At 50.9% G+C, this 19,527-nt stretch overlaps 1 long non-coding RNA gene across 1 annotated transcript; it reads left to right on the top strand.

The window, feature by feature from the left end:
• The first annotated feature begins 1,280 nt into the window (after positions 1-1,280).
• Positions 1,281-19,262, top strand: LOC123568293 (uncharacterized). The gene is made up of 5 exons (XR_006691480.2): positions 1,281-4,061; positions 5,876-5,971; positions 7,708-8,817; positions 16,625-16,705; positions 18,093-19,262. It is a non-coding gene; the product is annotated as an uncharacterized lncRNA (long non-coding RNA).
• Positions 19,263-19,527: the final 265 nt, after the last annotated feature.

Genomic DNA, 19,527 nt, shown 5'->3' on the forward strand with positions numbered 1-19,527 from the left:
CTTGTTCACCTCTCCCTATCCCTATTTCTCTGCATGCATAGCCTGGGTTACTGCTGTCTCCTCCTGGACTCACCCTTTCCAGACCATTCTCTCCTACTGCCCAGCTAATGTTTCTAAACCCTGGAGCTGATCCCTCCACAGCGCTGCTTAAATTCCTGTATAATCTCTCTGCTGTCTTCTGGAAGAAATCCAAACCACCCCACCCAACTAGCAGAGCCACACCTCTTCTGGCCCTTCCAGCTCCATCTCTCAGCACTCTCCCACATGTGCCTGTTGATACCTCGTACCAGGGATACCTCGTGCCTGTCATACCTCTACAAGAAGCAGCCCAGGCCTCCCCTTCTGACCAGCCCAGCCCTCTCCCAGCAATGTATGCTCCCCATGCACCCGTCATACTTCACAGATGTCACCCCTGTACTGTGTATCATCCCTTACTCAACTGTGACCTCTGAGGACAGGGACCTGGCCTTTGTCTCTGTCACCCCAGCACCTGACAGGCATACAGGAATAAATGAATGAATGACTCTGTGGTCAGGGATGACAGCCCAGAAAAATGGTATGCTGACCAAGTAGAAGACCTCGATTTCTTGCCTTCTCTCTCCTTCTGAGCCCTGTCTCTCCCTTCCTTGCCTCACTTCTAAGTCCCTCCAGGGCTCTACCCTGCCTTCCCTCTGGGAGCTCCCTAGCAGCCTCTCTGTACCCACGCCACACTCCCCTGTCACCCAGCAGACAGAAACCAGTCCCCTCAATTGACCAGGCCCCCAAAGGCTTCCCCATCTGACCAGTTTACAGGTACCAAGCCGCCTTCTCCAGGGAAGAGCCACTCAGGGCAGGACAGGGAGGCGGGGGCTCTTCTGCCCATTCTCGGAAGCCTCCCTGGCTGCCTGACTGGGGTGGCTCACTCTGTCCTCAGAAAGCCCACACCACTTTGCTTGGACCTCAGACGTCTTGTTTTGCAGTAGGGACTTTACATCTACCCTGCAATACCATAAGCTTTTGGAAAGCCTGGACCACATAGGGAGGTGTGGCCTTTTTTTTTTTTTTTTTTTTGAGATGGAGTCTCTCTGTCACCCAGGCTGGAGTACAGTGGCACAATCTCAGCTCACTGCAACCTGCATCTCCTGAGGTCAAGTGATTCTCCTGCCTCAGCCTCCCAAGTAGTTGGGACTATAGGTTTGCACCACCATGCCCAGCTAATTTTTTTTTTTTTTTTTTGAGAAGGAGTTTCACTCTTGCCACCCAGGCCGGGGTGCAGTGACGCAATCTCAGCTCACTGCAACCTCCACCTCCGGGGTTCAAGCAATTCTCCTACCTCAGCCTCTTGAGTAGCTGTGATTACAGGCATGTGCCACCACGCCCAGCTAATTTCTGTATTTTTAGTAGAGATGGGGTTTCACCATGTTGGCCAGGCTGGTCTAGGACTCTTGACCTCAGCTAATCCACCCACCTCAGCCTTCCAAAGTGCTGGGATTACAGATGTGAGGCACTGCACCCGGTCAATTTTTGTATTTTTAGTAGAGATGGGGTTTCCCCATGCTGGCCAGGCTGGTTTCAAACTCCTGACCTCAGGTGATTTGCCTGGCCCGGCCTCCCAAAGTGCTGGGATTACAGGTGTGAGCCACTACACTTGGCCCCAGGGTGTGGCTTTCAAGGTTGGGTTGTCATAAAAGACACTGAGGCTTCTGCCTTGCTCTTTCAGATGACTTCTTCTGGAGGAAGGCACCTGCCATGCCATGAGGACATGCAAGCAGTCCTGTGGGGAGATTCATGTGGTGAGGAAACAGGGGCCTCTTGCCAACAGGAAGAACAACCTGGCAGGCCTGTCTTGGATTCAGAGCCTCCAGCCCCAGTTGAGCCTTCAGATAACTGCAGCCTTGGCTGTCATCTCAACTGCAATCTCACGACAGACCCTGAGCTGGAACTACTCTGTTTACCAATGCCTGACCCACAGAAAGACTATGAGATAAAATGAGTATATTGTTTTTAGAAGATATGTTTTAGAGTAATGTATTATGCTGCAATAGATAATTAATACAGAATTTGGTGATTTTATGATTCTCAACTCCTGGCCAAAGCAAAGCGCACAGCAAGTCTCAAAGAAAAGTCTCACAACTGGAATTGAAAGTAAAAAGCTGGCCAGACAAGCTTGTGCAGACACATATGTGGTGGAGTTGAAAATCACACACTACGACTCACACAAGATGAGTAAAACCTGCGTCTTCCTTAATTTTTCTTGTACTCTTCTCATCTAGATCTAATGAGATATTTCCTGCTGTTGACAGGCAATAAATGAATGAATGACAAAAACAAAACAAAAAGAAAGAAAAGAAACGAAACAAAACAAAAAGAAAGAAAAGAAATCTTTAACTTGCCCACTATAAGTTTCTCCATTTCTGCATGCTCAACCAAGCCTCCTTTCAATAAAATACTCAGCGTTTTCTCCCTATTCCCTCTTCTGCTAGCCAAATGTCTAGCAGATGTCTTCCTGATGCAGGGAGACATTTACAGACCTCATGGTGGTGGGAAGAGGAGTTCAAGGTCGGTGTGGAGTTCTTTGCATTCTTCCCACACAACTTCCCCATGCATGATAGGACAGGGCTGGTTGGGCCTGGTCCCTGGGATCCCTGGTGGTATTGGTGGTGGTTGGGGATGGAAAGGGGTATTGATGAAGTGGTCCCTGCACAAGGCTGGTGGTGCAGATCCTACCTCTGTGTTGATTTCTTTCTCTGTTTGGTTTTTTTTTGAGACAGAGTTTTGCTCTTTTTGCCCAGGCTGAAGTACAATGGCGTGATCGCAGCTCATCACAACCTCCGCCTCCCACGTTCAAGTGATTCTTCTGCCTCATCCTCCCAAGTAGCTGAGATTACAGGCATGAGCCACCACACCCGGCTAATTCTGTATTTTTTTTAGAGACGGGGTTTCTCCATGTTGGTCAGGCTGGTCTCGAACTCCTGACCTCAGGTGATCCACCCGCCTCAGCCTCCCAAAGTGCTGCGATTACAGGTGTGAGCCACCACACCCGGCCTGTGGCCCTGATTTCTACCCTTTCCCTGGGACCTAGAACCGCCTGACTGCATTCTACCCCTCCAGAAGAGGCAGAGTTCCGAGAGCCACTTCCTAGACTGCTTCCTTTGACATTTCTAAACTACCTCCCGGGCAGCGCCATATTGTGTTACACCTTCCTCAATCACTGCTTTCCTAAAGGAGTTCACTGAAATTCCCCACAGCTGTAATCTGAGAGTCAAATTCCACCTACCCTGTGCAGTGAAATTTACCTGCAAATGTGGCTGGGGTGTTTCCCACACAGCCCTCTGAGTCTCCACTGGGGTGAGGGACAGAGCTGACTCTTTGCTTCTCACCTTTTCTCTTCCTTGAGTCCTGCTGTTCAGTAGCTGCATCTCTCCATCCCGTCCTGCCTCATCTGTCCTGGATCACTTGCTTCGATTTCACACTACACTTACTATCAGGCCTTTGAGCCCAAGCCAAGCCATCGCATCCCCTGTGACTTGCACATATATACGCCCAGATGACCTGAAGTAACTGAAGAATCATAAAAGAAGTGCAAATGCCCTGCCTCGCCTTAACCATGATGATGATGTTCCACCACAAAAGAAGTGAAAATGGCCGGTCCTTGCCTTAAGCGATGATATTATCTTGTGAAATTCCTTTTCCTGGCTCATCCTGGCTCAAAAAGCTCCCCCACTGAGCACCTTGTGACCCCCACTCCTGCCCACCAGAGAACAACCCCCCTTTGACTGTAATTTTCCTTTACCTACCCAAATCCTATAAAACGGCCCCACCCCATCTCCCTTCGCTGACTCACTTTTTGGACTCAGCCCGCCTTCACCCAGGTGAAATAAACAGCCATGTTGCTCACACAAAGCCTGTTTGGTGGTCTCTTCACACGGATGCGCATGACATTTTGGTGCCGTGACTCGGGGACCTCCCTTGGGAGATCAATCCTCTGTCCTCCTGCTCTTTGCTCCGTGAGAAAGATCCACCTGTGACCTCTGGTCGTCAGACCAACCAGCCCAAGGAACATCTCACTAATTTTAAATCAGGTAAGCAGCCCCTTTTTTACTCTCTTCTCCAACCTCTCTCACTATCCCTCGATCTCTTTCTCCTTTCAATCTTGGTGCCACCTTTCAATCTCTCCCTTCTCTTAATTTCAATTCCTTTCATTTTCTGGTAGAGACAAAGGAGACACGTTTTATCCGTGGACCCAAAACGCCGGCGCCGGTCACGGACTGGGGAAGGTAGCCTTCCCTTGGTGTTTAATCATTGCAGGGACACCTCTGATTACTCACCCAGGTTTCAGAGGTGTCTGACCACGCTGCAGGGACGCCTGCCTTGGTCCTTCACCCTAAGCGGCAAGCCCCGCTTTTCTGGGGGAGGGGCAAGCACCCCAACCCCTACCCTCCCTGTCTCTACCCCTTCTCTGCTTTTCTGGGGGAGGGGCAAGTACCCCAACCTCTTATTTTTGCATCCCCTCTTATTTTTGCGCCCCGACCTCATATTTTTATGCCCCCTCTTATTTTTGTGCCCCGATCTCTTATTTTTGTGCCCCAATACCTTAGTTCCACGCCCCGACCCCTTCCCCACTTTTCTGGAGGGCAAGAACCCCCAAACTCCTTCTCTCCGTGTCTCTACTCTTTCTTTTCTCTGGGCTTGCCTCCTTCACTATGGGCAACTTTCCACCCTCCATTCCTCCTTCTTCTCCCTTAGCCTGCGTTCTCAAGAACTTAAAACCTCTTCAACTCACACCTGATCTAAAACCTAAATGCCTTATTTTCTTCTACAATGCTGCTTAACTCCAGTATAAACTCGACAGTAGTTCCAGATAGCCAGAAAATGGCACTTTCGATTTTTCCATCCTACAAGATCTAAATAATTCTTGTCGTAAAATGGGCAAACGGTCCGAGGTGCCTGACGTCCAGGCATTCTTTTATACATCGGTCCCTCCCTAGTCTCTGTTCCCAATGCAACTCATCCCAAATCTTCCTTCTTTCCCTCCCTCCTGTCCCCTCAGCCCCAACCCCAAGCGTCGTTGAGTCTTTCTAATCTTCCTTTCTACAGACCCATCTGACCTCTCCCCTCCTCGCCAGGCCAAGCTAAGTCCCAATTTTTCCTCAGTCTCTGCTCCCCCACCCTATAGCCCTTTTATCACCTCCCCTCCTCACACCCGATCTGGCTTACAGTTTCGTTCCACAATTAGCCCTCCCCCACCTGCCCAGAAATTTCCTCTTAAAAAAGTGGATAGAGCTAAAGGCATAGTCAAGGTTAATGTTCCTTTTTCTTTATCCGACCTCTCCCAAATCAGTTAGCATTTAGGCTCTTTTTCATCTAATATGAAAAATTTAGCCCAGTTCATGGCCTGTTTAGCAGCAATCCTGAGACGCTTTTCAGCCCTAGACCCTAAAACGTCAAAAGGCCGTCTTATTCTCAATATACATTTTATTACCCAGTCTGCTCCTGACATTAAATAAAGCTCCAAAAATTAAATTCCGGCCCTCAAACCCCACAACAGGACTTAATGAACCTCGCCTTCAAGGTGTACAATAATAGAGTAGAGGCAGCCAAGTAGCAACTTATTTCTGAGTTGCAATTCCTTGCCTCCACTGTGAGACAAACCCCAGTCACATCTTCAGCACACATCTCCACAACTCCAAACGCCTGAACCGCAGCTGCCATGGGTTCCTCCAGAACCTCCTCCCCCAGGAGCTTGCTACAAGTGCCAGAATGCCCGGGATTCCTCCTAAGCTGTGTGCCATCTGAGCGGGACCCCACTGGAAATCGGACTGTCCAACTTGCCGGACAGCCACTCCCAGAGCCCCTGGAGCTCTGGCCCAAGGCTGTCTGACTGACTCCTTCCCAGATATTCTCGGCAAATGGCAGAAGACTGACGCTGCCCCATCGCCTCGGATGCCTCCTGGACCATCACAGATGCTTTGGGTAACTCTTACGGTGGAGGGTAAGTCCGTCCCTTTCTTAATCAATACGGAGGCTACCCACTCCACACTACCTTCTTTTCAAGGGCCTGTTTCCCTTGCCTCCATATCTGTTGTGGGTATTGACAGCCAGGCTGCTAAACCTCTTAAAACTCCCCACTCTGGTGCCAACTTGGACAACATTCTTTTATACACTCCTTTTTAGTTATCCCCACCTGCCCAGCTCCCTTATTAGATCGAGACATTTTAAATTATCTGCTTTCCTGACTATTCCTGGGCTACAGCCACACCTCATTGCTGCCTTTTCCCCCAGTTCAAAGCCTCCTTCACATCCTCCCCTCGTATCCCCCCACCTTAACCCACAACTATAGGACATCTCTACTCCTTCCCTGGCAACCGATCACATGCCCATTACTATCCCATTAAAACTTAATCACCCTTACCCAGCTCAACGCCAATATCCCATCCCACAGCACGCTTTAAAGGGATTAAAGCCTGTTATCACTCGCCTACTACAGCATCGCCTTTTAAAGCCTGTAAACTCCCCTTACAATTCCCCCATTTTACCGGTCCTAAAACCAGACAAGGTTTACAGGTTACTTCAGGATCTGCACCTTATGGACCAAATTGTCTTTCCTATCCACTCCGTGGTGCCAAACCCATGTACTCTCCTATCCTCAATACCTCCCTCCACAACCCAGTATTATGTTCTGGATCTCAAACATACTTTCTTTACTATTCCTTTGCACCCTTCATCCCAGCCTCTCTTTGCTTTCACTTGGACTGACCCTGACACCCGTCAGGCTCAGCAAATTACCTAGGCTGTATTGCCACAAGGCTTCACAGACAGCCCCCATTACTTCAGTCGAGCCCAAATTTCTTCCTCATCTGTTACCTATCTCGGCATAATTCTCAGAAATACACACTTACTCTCCCTGCTGATCCTGTCCGGCTAATCTCCCAAACCCCAATCCCTTCTACAAAACAACAACTCCTTTCCTTCCTAGGCATGGTTAGTGCAGTCAGAATTCTTACACAAGAGCCGGGACCGCGTCCTGTAGCCTTTCTGTCCAAACAACTTGACCTTACTGTTTTAGCCTAGCCCTCATGTCTGCGTGCAGTGGCTGCCACTGCTTTAATACTGTTAGAGGCCCTAAAAATCACAAATTTTATCAGTCCTTCAGGTCCAAGTTGACTCTTTAGCTGCAGTTGTCCTCCAAAACCGCCGAGGCCTTGACTTACTCACTGCTGAAAAAGGAGGACTATATATTCTTAAATGAAGAGTGTGTTTTTACCTAAATCAATCTGGCCTGGTGTATGACAGCATAAAAAAACTCAAAGAGAGAGCCCAAAAACTTGCCAATCAAGCAAGTAATTATGCTGAACCCCCTTGGGCACTCTCTAATTGGACATCCTGGGCCCTCCCAATTCTTAGTCCTTTAATACCCATTTTTCTCCTTGTTTTATTAGGACCTTGTATCTTCCATTTAGTTTCTCAATTCATCCAAAACCGTATCCAGGCCATCACCAATCATTCAATACGGCAAATGTTTCTTCTAATGACCCCACAATATCACCCCTTACCACAAAATCTTCCTTCAGCTTAATCTCTCCCACTCTAGGTTCCCACGCCGCCCCTAATCCCACTTGAAGCAGCCCTGAGAAACATCGCACATTCTCTCTTCATACCACCCCCCAAAAAATTCTCACCGCCCCAACACTTCACAATATTTTGTTTTATTTTTCTTATTAATATTAGAAGACAGGAATGTCAGGCCTCTGAGCCCAAGCCAAGCCATTGCATCCCCTGTGACTTGCACATCTACGCCCAGATGACCTGACGTAACTAAAGAATCACAAAAGAAATGCAAATGCCCTGCCTCGCCTTAACCGATGACATTCCACCACAAAAGAAGTGAAAATGGCCGGTCCTTGCCTTAAGCGATGATATTATCTTGTGAAATTCCTTTTCCTGGCTCATCCTGGCTCAAAAAGCTCGCCCACTGAGCACCTTGTGACCTCCACTCCTGCCCGCCAGAGAACAACCCCCCTTTGACTGTAATTTTCCTTTACCTACCCAAATCCTATAAAATGGCCCCACCCTTATCTCCCTTCGCTGACTCACTTTTTGGACTCAGCCCGCCTTCACCCAGGTGAAATAAACAGCCATGGTGCTCACACAAAGCCTGTTTGGTGGTCTCTTCACACGGACGGACTCGCATGACACTTGCTTCCCCGGGCAATGAACCTCACCTTAGCCTTCACCCTGAAGGGCCATAGGAGAAAGAGAATTATGGAAAATGAAAACACATCCCTTTACTGTTTTATAAGTGCTATTTCTACAACACTCGCATACCCGAAGCACACACACTTGCATGCAGAGATCCAGAGACAAGCTGATTCCAAGACCCCAGACACACTAGAGACACACCACACACACCCGAGGGCTGAACTGGAGCCTGCTCGGGGAACCCTTGCCTGTGACTCCTCAGTATTATCCAAGGGGACTCACTCGCTCCTGGAGCCTCCAGGGGGATCCCTTGTTTACTCTCAAGATGATTGTTCTCACCCCTTCTCTCAAAGGCCTTGGGAGTGAGGCAAAGAGTAGGGAGGCTACCTCTAATCAGATCTTCCTCAGGATAAAAAATAAAATCAGCAACTGGAGATGCCCCTGGCTGGTAGATTTATTTATTTATTTATTTATTTATTTATTTATTTATTTATTTATTCATTCATTCTTTTTTGAGAGAGAGTCTCGCTCTGTTGCACAAGCTGGAGTGAAGTGGTGCGATCTCAGCTGACTGCAACCTCCACCTCCCCGGTTCAAGTGATTCTCCTGCCTCAGCCTCCTGAATACCTGGGACTACAGGTATACGCCACCATGCCGGGCTAATTTTTGTATTTTTAGTAGAGACGGGGTTTCACTGTGTTAACCAGAATGGTCTTAAACTCCTGACCTTGTGATCCGCCTGCCTTGGCCTGCCTAAGTGCTGGGATTACAGGCGTGAGCCACTGCGCCCAGCGGGACTTCTACAGCTTCTACTGCCTTCTGTCCCTGCAGACTCTTAGATGGGTATCTGGGCTCTGTCTCCTTTGGTGAGCTCCAAACACCTTGGTCAGCTGCTCCAGGACTCTGTCTGATTTCCCAAAGGCATCTCCAATGCAGTCATCCCAAACTGACTCGTCATCTTCCCCAGGACAGAGACAGGCCTCTCTCCATCAATCCCTCATCTAACTACCGCTACCTCTCTCTAGCACTGCAACGGGCAGGGGCTCATCTTCTTCTTCCCACCTGGTCCTCCTGTCTCCACCTGCCTCCAACCCCCTCATGGCGACAGGGGGACTTGTCTTGACTGGAAAGTGGGTCTTGTGGATTTGCAGCCTCAGGTTGAAAAACCCATCACCAACTCCCCAGTGCTCACAGGATTACACCCTTGGGCAGAGCAGTAAGCTCCATTCTTCCCTGGCCTGGCCCAAGTGCCCTGCACCCCGCTGCAGCCGAGGTGAGCATTGCAGGGCTCCCCTCCTGGGCCTGGTACCCTCTGGCTTCAGCCCCTGTCACACACAGGGTTGGAATGCTCTAGCTCCTTGCAGTCCTGCTGAAGTCACTTCTCAAGATCCTGCTTGAGTCACCTCCCTAGGGAAAGCGTCCTTAGTCAGAGTTCATCATTCCCTTCTCCAAGTTACTCTGGGACCACATTCAAGTTTCTCCCAAGGCAATTCTCCCATCCTCTGCCTGGCTGCAGCACCCTCACCTCTGGCCTGGACTGTCGAAGTCGCCTCCCGACTGCCCCTTGCCCTTGCCCTTGCCCCTGCCCCTTCCAGTCTGCTGTGGACCCAACAGTCCAAATGGTCTTTTGAAAATGCCAGTCAATACACATCTGTCTGCTCACAACCCTCCAGCACCTCCCATCTCACTCATGGTCAAAGCTAAAACTGCATAGTGGCCTCCGAGTCCTCCCTCTCTGTACCACCCTCCCTTTGGACCTTCACTCCTACCCTCCATTCTCTCTCCACCCCAGCTTGCACCAGCCTCCTTGAAACCCTGAACACTGCAGGCCCCTCCTCTCTCTGGGCCTTGGCATGTCCCCAGACACCATCCTCATCTCCCTTGTCAGCTTCATGTCTGCTGCAGTCTTGCCTTCTCAGGGAAGCCCACCATCCCTGCCCTGGGCACCACTGCAACCAGCCCCAACTTCCTGGCCCTCCTTCCCCAACCCACTTTTCTTTCTTTCCATAGCATGCATCACCTTCTAAACACATTATTTAACCAATTTTTAATTTTTATTTTTTATCCTCCATCTCCGTTGCAAAAAGTCAACTTCACTAGAGCAGGGTCTTTACCTATTTTGTTCACTGGTGGCTCCTGTGAGCCTAGCAGGGTGCTGGCACATGGTGTACACTCAATGTTCAAGCAATCAATCCATCCATTAAAACTGTTCACTGGTTTTTGTGGGGACTCCTTTGGCAGTTGGGGAGGTCCTGGAGACTGAGTTCATGCTTAGTCACCTCTGGATCCTCAGGGCTTAGCCACTGCCTTGGCCACAGTGGGTATGCAAGAACCATCTATTGAATAAATAAATGAATGGGGCCCTGCTCCATTGGTCAAGGGAGAGACTTAAGGGCTGAGCAGATCAGAGGTCCCTCTGCCAAGTGATACTATTGCCAGATTGTTCCTGGACTCCTCACCTGTGCCAGGACCTCACTGTCTCCGCAATCCTGCCCCACCCCTTTCCCCTTGGGTCCAGTCCCCACTGCCAGTTTGGAAGTGGTTGATATTCATCTCCACTCCAGAGAGGCTGCCTGAATACTGCATAAGACTTGATGGTTTCCAAGAGAAGCATGAACTGTGAGCAGGATCAATCCCTTACCCCAAAGATTTGAAGCAAAGTGGTGCAACCTAAGACTGCAAAAGGTGTTCTGGTGGCCTGGGCATAGGCATCAAGCCAGCCCTGGGCGGGGAGGCTGCTGGCAATCCCAATAAAAGGTGTCTTGCCCTTCCTAGGTATCTTTCTAAAGACAGGGACTTGGTGCAGGGGCTCAAACAACCCTACACACAGAGCTGGAGCAAGAAGCCGCAGCAGCCCGGGGCCTCGCTCACCCCGTCGCCTTCCATTTCACCCTCTCCTCGAGGCTCTCAGGGACTATCGGGAGGCGATCTGGGTGGGACTCAGCTCCCCAGGCCCAGGCTGGATCGCATTGTAGGTGTTGGGGGTTTCAGGCTGTTTTTGGAACCTCTGTCACGTGTCCTCCCATGTAACCTGAGCCCCCTGACACGGCATGAGTCTGCACTCCAGCTCTGAGCCACATCTGCTTCTCATTTCCGCCCCAGGAAAACGGCCCAATTTCCAGGAGCCGCTGGCCTAAGCCAAGCCTCCAGCCTTTCAGCAGCCAACTCCACCCAGCCCGGCTCCATTACCGAGGTGGGCGTTAGGGGCTGGGGGCTGAGACAGCATTAGTGGCAATGGGGTATATAGTGGAGCTGGACTGGGGCCAGGAGGTCTGAGTTCTTGGGCTGGCTCTGTCAGTACCTTGCTTTGTGTCCGTGGGGGAGTCTCTTAACCTCCCTGAGCCTTGACTTTCTCATCCATGAAATGTGTTACTCTACTCATGGAGGTACTATCAGGATTTGGGGACCAAGGTGGTTCAAGGTGGTTCCTTGGGGATAAAAACAACAGAAGTTTCCCAAAAACAGAACTTAGAGGACTATAGCTGCTGAAGCTGGCCTACGTCAGGAAGAGGCCAGAGCCCAGAGCCACTTTCCCACCAGAGCAATGGGTCAGGCCCACCCCTGGGGTAGTTTGGTAGAGCTTGGGCCTAAGTCTTTGGGCTAGAAAAGTCTAACCCCAATCCTAAGCCCTTCACCTACCAGCATTTATTCAGCCCCTAGTATGTGTCAGGCCCTGGGCAGGGGTGGGGAGACCAAAGTGATAAACACAACTTAAGCTCCTTAGGGTGGAGTGGAGCCCACAGGTAAATATATAAACACAGCTCAGCCCAGTATTGGGAGGTCATGTGGACAAGGTGAGGCCAGGGGGCAGATGTAACACATTCTATTTATATTCTTTTCGTGGAGACCCTTAATTTTTAAGACATTCTTTTTCTTTTTTTTAAGAGATGGGGTCTTGCTATGTTGCCCAGGCTGGTCTCAAGCTCTTAGCCTTGAGCAATTCTCCCGCCTCTCCCTCCTCACACCTGGGATTACAGGTGTGAGTCCACTGTGCCTGGCCAAGATATTCTTAACTTGATATTTTTTTCTAACAAAGTTTACAGCAAACTTCATCCTCCTTCTAAGAAAGACAGGGTCTTTAGCACACTCCCTCCAGGTACCTTCTCCTATTCTCCACTTTTTTTTTTTTTTTTTTTTTTTTTTGAGACTAAGTCTCGCTCTGTCACCCAGGCTAGAGTGCAGTGGCACAATCTTGGCTCACTGCAACCTCCGCCTCCCAGGTCAAGCGATTCTCATGCCCCAGCCTCCTGAGTAGCTGGGACAACAGGTATACACCATCATGCCCAGCCAATTTTTGTATTTTTAGTAGAAACGGGGCTTCCCATGTTGACCAGGCTGGTCTTGAATTTCTGACCTCACGTGATCCGCCCACCTCGGCCTCCCAAAGTGATGGGATTACAGGTGTGAGCCACAGTGCCCAGCCCCATTCTCCCCATTTCTAAATCCCGAATCAGTTCCCCGATAGAAGCTCATCAGTGACCCCCCCCATAGCAGGACCCCAAACCTTGTATGCCACCCCTGCTGCCCTGGGTCCTGCACCAGACATGACTGACCTACTATGTCACATGCTTCCTCATAATAGGGCAGGGACCTGGGTTCAAGGACCTGCGGGGGCTGATAAGGGTGAAGAAGAGGGTGCCCACATGGGAGGCTGCCCCTTAGCTTTGCCGCCAGCCTGCAGGGCGAACAGCAGGACATAAGCAGCACCCTGTACAGCTCCCCAGGGTCCTCCCCCTTCCAACATGTCCCTCACAGCACTAAACCATGACCCTGTAACACAGATACTATCTTTGTTCCCATTTTACAGATAAGAAACCCAAGGCGTAGAGAGGCCCTGTAATTTGCTCAAGAACAAGAAGCCACTACGTCTGAAATCTTATCCTTCTGACCCCTCGATCCGGGTCTTTGCACAGGCATGGCACCATTCCTGGGTACCTAAGTTAAAATTCCAGCTCTATCCCTTAGGAATTTGACCTTGGTCAAGTTCTCAAAGTCTGTGTGCCTTACTTTAAAAAATACATTTCTTTAATAAATGCACTTTATTGAGGGATAATTTACACGCAATCAATGCACAGATTTTAAGTGCCCAGCTTGATGAATTTTGACAAATGTATACCCCCATGTAATAACCACACAGTCAAGACGTGGAACATTGTTCTTACCCCAGAAAGCCCTTCCTTGTGTGCAAACAAAAGGAAGCAAACAAAACTATCTGCGTCAGAGAGTTAGGAAAATCGAATGAGATAATACAGGTGAGATCCTTAGCAAGGCACCTGGCATGCAGGAAGCGCTGGATAAATGCATTGCTATCATTCCCTGGCCGTCCCCCTCCTTGACTGGGGCAGGGATCAGGGCATGCACTGAACCATCTCCCTTCCCCAGCCTAAGGGCATTTAGTCTGACTAGTAGAAGACTCAGGGGGTTGGAATATGTATCTTGGAGGAGACTTGGAACCATTTCCGTAGGTCTCCAGAAGCTGTGATGGGGCTGGGGGCGGAGGAATTGGCCAGCTTTTGCCTATGTCTGGCCCAAAGATAGGGTTTTGCAATCACAGCTCACTGAAACCTCAAACTCCTGGGCTCAAGCTGTCCTGTCTCAGCCTCTTGAGTAGCTGGGACTACAGGTATATGCCACCAGGCCAGGCTAATTTTTAAATTTTTTGTAGAGATGGAGTCTTGCTATGCTTCCTAGGCTGGCCTCAAACTCCTGGCCTCAAGTGATCCTCCCGCCTTAGCCTCCCAAAGTAAGCCTAGCCATCCTCTGTTCTTTCAGGACTCAAAGGATGAAGGCACTCATGGCAGGGCCAGCTTCACAGGCTGGTAACCAAGGCAGCTGCACAGGGCCTTGCTGTCTGAAAGTCCCCACACTTGGATTCATGCTCCCATGTTATGTGAACTCCTTAATGATTTTTGAACAAGGGACCTGCATTTTCATCTTGCACTGGGCCCTGTAAATTATGTAGCTGGTTGGTGATGGTGGGGAGGGTGGAGCAAGCTGGCTAGTTTCCTCCCTAGAAAAGCCAGTGCTATTGCCCTCCCCACTTCCACTCACTGACTACACACAGCCACACATGCTAATTCACCTCCACGATCCCCTCTCTGTCCCTCTCCACGGTGGGGCATCTAGGAGAATCTGGGTCACTCAGGGCCTCTGCTGCCAGAAGAGACCAACAGAACCTGGAAGCCTGCTTGGCCTGGAAACCCCCTTGGGAACAGCTCCTGCTCACCCGAATTCCCATCCTCTGACAGTCCTCTCCAGCTGCCTCCACCCAGCTCTGCAGCTCAAGTGCAAAACCACAGCTGGGCACCAGCCAAGGGGTCTTGGGTTTCATCACATTCAACTTCCCACACCTCGGCCAGAGGCCAGGGTCCAATGGGGCTGCTGGCCAGAGGCCTGGGCTGGAAGGCAGAGGAGGGGGTGGGGTCCAGTACTACCCTCGCTTCCTATCCATGGCAGAGTACCCCTCTCTTAGGCCTACGTTTCCCCCCTATGTAATGGGACAGGACTCCATAGGGCTGGAGCAGATGCCGAGGATGCAGGGAACGAAGGCGTCAGAGGCCAAGGCTTCGAAGGAGCTCCCAGAACTTCACTGTCCAATATGGTAGCCTCAAGTCTCTCATAGTCATTTAAATTTAAAGGAATTTAAAGGAAAGAAAATTCATATTTCAGTTCCTCAGTCACTCCAGTCACATTTATTTTTTATTTTTATTTTTTTTTAGATGGAGTTTTGCTCTGTCACCCAGGCTGGAGTGCAGTGGCACAATCTCAGCTCATTGCAGCCTCTGCCTCCTGGGTTCAAGCGATTCTCCCACCTCAGTCTCCTGAGTAGCTGGGATTACAGGCGTGTGTTGCCACATCTGGCTAATTTTTTGGGTATTTTTAGTAGAGACTGGGTTTCACCATGTTGGCCAGGCTGGTCTTGAACTCTTGACCTCAAGTGATCCACTCCCCTTGGCCTCCCAAAGTGCTGGGATTACATGCGTGAGTCACTGAGCCTGGCCTCTTGTCACATTTCAAGTACTCAGTAGGTAGCGACAGGTGGCTCATGGCCACTGTATTGAAGAGCAGAGATACAGAACATCTCCATCAATACAGACAGTTCTACTGAGACACATGTCCTGGCTAGGAAAGACCAGGTGCCAGGGACACTAGTAGCTTTACTGTCCTGGGGTAGGGAGCTGGGGCTGGGGCTGTGATTGAGAAACATTGGAGACATCCTCTCACTCCTCTCCCTACCTCACCACTGACAAGGTGGACCCACCATGAAGGGAGCCAGGAGTCTGACACCCAGTAGGGGTGTGGACACCCCAGAGGCAGCTTCCATCCTGACTCCTGGAGTGGAAAGCAGACTTCCTGGGTCCCTGGGAAGAGGCACTGGGGGAAGCTTCAGAAAGGGAGGAAGTGGCCAGAAGCTGGTGCTCTTCCCAGCAAAGCGCTCCTCAGGAGCCACTTCCAAACGGAAAACATCAGCCCTCCCCCGGCCTCACTTCTGGATGAATTCACTGAAGGCTTCAGGAGCATTTGCGTGTTCCAGTACAATGGTCCTCAAACTTCAGTTTGCAGGGGAATCCCTGGAAGCTTGCTAAGGCACAGTCAACTAAGTACAAACTTGAAACACGCACACCTCCACTGTGTATGCGACAGGCTGAAATAGGGGTATCTGGGTTCTGTTCACCATAGGGTTCATTATTGTGTGGGCCTCTCTGGGTGAGATCATTGAAAGGTATTAGGTTGGTTTAATCTGGGCATCTTAGGGATGGAGCAGAGACGGTGATATGGCAGACCTCAGGAGAGACTGGTTGGGGGAGAAGAAAGGGGTGGAAGTGAGGGGTGGAGGAGAGTGAGGGAAGTGGGAAGAGGGGAGTGGAAGGGGAGCCCACTCATGCATCTCCTGCTGACCTTGTTCTTCCTACCCATCTTCTCTCCTCCTTCTCACAACCACCTACAAGTTGGCAAATGTGTGGCTCCGAGAGGTTACACAACCTAGCAGTAGATTCATGGTCCCTAGGGGGTCAGGCTGGACTCTGTTTCCTCTTCCTTTTCTCCTTCCAACTCTGAATATTTTCAAACGAAATAAGCCTGGGAAGTGGGGAAGGCTCAGAGCTGTGAATACATTTTTTTGTTTTCTGGGCTCATTCTGCTTTGACAGGAAGCTTGGCTAAGTGCGGGCAGGCATCTGAGCCCTCCCTCAATGGTGCTTTTTAGGCATGCCTTTATGCAGAATGTAAAGAGTCGCAGTTATAAATATCAGCGGGCCTTGGTGGCCCACTCCATCCCTCAGCCCACGCCCAGCTGGGATGTCCTGGGACTTCCCGCTTGCCCTCCTCCCCCAACCCCTCCAGCCAGTACCACCCTCAGTGCATCTGGGAAGGGTGGGAACCGTGATGCGCCTTGGCCTGGAAACCAAGGGGGAGTGAAACCCAAAAGTGAATTTCTCCTTTTTCAGGAGAAAGGTTGTTATCAGTGTCAGGAAACCCGTAATCCTACAGCCAGCTGTGACGATTCCAGAATGCCTTTCACTTTACAGGTGAGGAACTAGAGGGCCCCTCTGGAAAGCTTATGAACACCCTGACCCCAGAGCTCACCCTCCCGCACTGGGAAGGAAAGTCCCTCTTTTCACTTTGTCACTCCCACGCACCTCCCAAGGCACCCACAGCATGGTCACTCTTTGATGACTGTTTGTATTGTAAGTGGCTCCTCCAACTCTGTTCCACAGTCCCTCCATGGATGCCCTGGAGGAGGCAGGCGGGACAGGTCCCATTTTACAGATGGCCAAAGGGATGAGTGACTACACAACTCATCCCAGGAGAGCCACCTGGCCACGCTTCCTGATAGCCAGCCTGTGCCCCCAGGCCTCCCCTCACCCCACAGGCCCCTGCCGCACCCCCCCCCCCCCCCCGGTCTGCACCTCCTGTCCCCTCACGGAGGCCCAGGAGCACAGTTGATTTAGAATTTCCTGCCTTTCTGACAATCTGTGTGCACAAAACGGGCTTTCTTTAAACCGCTTCAGAGGCCATCTCCTCCAGCCCCTTCCCCTGCCTTCATTAAATGCCTCATCTGAAGCAGGATAAATCTTCGATGATTAGAAACATGCTCCTTGTTCCTGTCCCTGCCCCGATGGGAAGCGCATTTCTCAAAGGGTTAATTAACAGCCTTCACACAGGCCGCATTTAGCAACGAACACAAAGCCACACACATAAATAACGTCTGGGGCGGAAGAAGAGGGTGCAGATGGTTTGTGACTTTGCCATCCAGAGTTTTCTAAACCGGTGTGAACCACGTCCTGTCGGGACCAGGACCATGAGTCAGGGTCAGGCTTCAAGGTGGGCCAGGCCAGAGACGCTAGTGGCCAACTTGGTGCTCTTTGAAAGCAAGCCCTAAAGGAAAACAGAGAATGGAGCCAAGATGTGGGGAGACAGGGAGGGGACGGGGTGGGGAGGAGGGCCTGCTGGCTGACCTGGAGAGAAAAGAGCCAAAGAGAGCCAGAGATGCGAACCGGGAAGAACCAAGCAGGAGGTGAGAGGTGTTGAGTCCCAGCTCCCTGCAAAGTAGTGCTGAATTTACCAGGGGAGGCTCCACCCTGAAATTCAGACCCTGGGGCATAGGGTCCCACTCTGGCCCTGTAGTGAGAGTGATGGCAAGACATCCCCAGCCTAAGAGGAGTTGTGTGGGGCTGAGAAAAGCATTTCAGGAAGGATAGCCCTGAGGAACCCTGGAAAGTTCTGGAAGTGGCACAGTGACATTCGCAGTATTCCGCGTCATCCATGCATAGGGTCTGTTCCTCTACGCGTCATCCATGCATAGGGTCTGTTCTTCAGCTCCCCTGGGGGCTCACATGCCCCTTCCCAAAGCTAAGGGAACACATCTGAAGTCTCATAACGCATGGCAACGGGAACACAGGATTCACTTTACAGAGATCAGCACTGTTGCAAGGGATGCCTGAAGCCAAAACAGACGAAAACGGAGCCAAGAAGCAGAGGGAGCGATGCAGATGCGCACTGGACATCCACAAAGTGTGCAACAGGAATGGGGAGAGGAGAGAAGCCATTGGAAAGCGAGCTTTGGCGTTCAGCTTGTTGCCATTCTCTTCACCTTCGTGGTTCCTCCAATTTGCCCTCCTCAGCTCTAAGGGATCCTCCCCTACTCGGAGAGGCCCTCACCATGCTCACTCAGACCCTCTCCTCCTAGGAGCCAGGAGGTGGGATGTGGGGAGGGGGACAGTGAGTCCTGAATGGATTTCTGCCCTGGAGGTGAGGGCGCCCCTGGTGGCAGGGAGAGGCCCTGCCACAGCACATCCTGGGCTGCCCTTCCTGACCCAGGGATGAACCAGCCTGGGCACTCAGGCCACGGCTGTCTCCCTGTGCCAGGCTCAGCGCCCTGGGGATGAGGGCGCAAAGAAAGAGATGGGGCCGACATCACAGGTCTAACAGCAGGCCCTGTGTCTGGGAGCGGCGGTTTCTCCCCAAGTAATTTTCCACAGTTTGGCTTTTCCTCCACACACAAACTCGCTCACAGAGTTCAGATGGTGGCTAGTCCTCCAGAGGGTTACTCTGGGTCACTCACCTGCTCGGTGACCCCACCTGCATTGATTTCTGCCCTCATCATTCAGCCGTCTCCAGCTTGCTTCCAAAGCCCAGTGCCCATCTCAAGGATATGGCTCCTTTAGCCCCCAGAGCTCACTTCACCCCATCAGGGCCTGGATCTTGGGTAGTTATGGGAACCCCCAAATGCACCATCATCGCTGGGCCAGGGCCAACATTTCTGTTTTCTCAGAAGGATCAAAGCCCCTTTCCTAGCCCTGCCAGGAGGAAGGAGTTTCGACTCGTGCAAATATCTGCAGCCCATTTGGGATTTTACTTTGGTGAGAAATAAATACACAGCCATCTGCAAATGATGGAAATATGACTTAAGTAACTTTTTGGTCGAGGATCCTGGGCCAGAGCCCAGATGGAAATAAGACCTTGTATCTCAGTCTCCCTTGCACACTTTCAGAAAAAAGGAAAGGCTGGGGGAAAAAGTTGGTGGAAACTGAAGTTCAAAATGGAGTGTGCTAAATGTCTTGGCCTGGGAAAGGAAAAATAAACATCAAACAGCTACTCCATTCAAGTGTGCGTTATCTTGCTCATCCTCGCCAAGAACTCGCCCTCCTCCCTTCTTTGACCGGGAATTGCTGTGCCCACGAACAGCCCCCACGCCCACCCCTAACCCAGGGCAGGCAAACAATGGGCCAGAAAACTCCGCTCAGCCAAGGCCTCTCCCTGCAGCCCCCAGAGGCCATAAGATTGGGAAACACAGGCTATTTTTAATGTGTTATTTGTCTACCAGCTCTGGCTCCAGGAGCCTGAGCAA

This window comes from Macaca fascicularis, chromosome 13 (assembly GCF_037993035.2).
Source record: "Macaca fascicularis isolate 582-1 chromosome 13, T2T-MFA8v1.1".
In the NCBI taxonomy this organism is placed as follows: domain Eukaryota; kingdom Metazoa; phylum Chordata; class Mammalia; order Primates; family Cercopithecidae; genus Macaca; species Macaca fascicularis.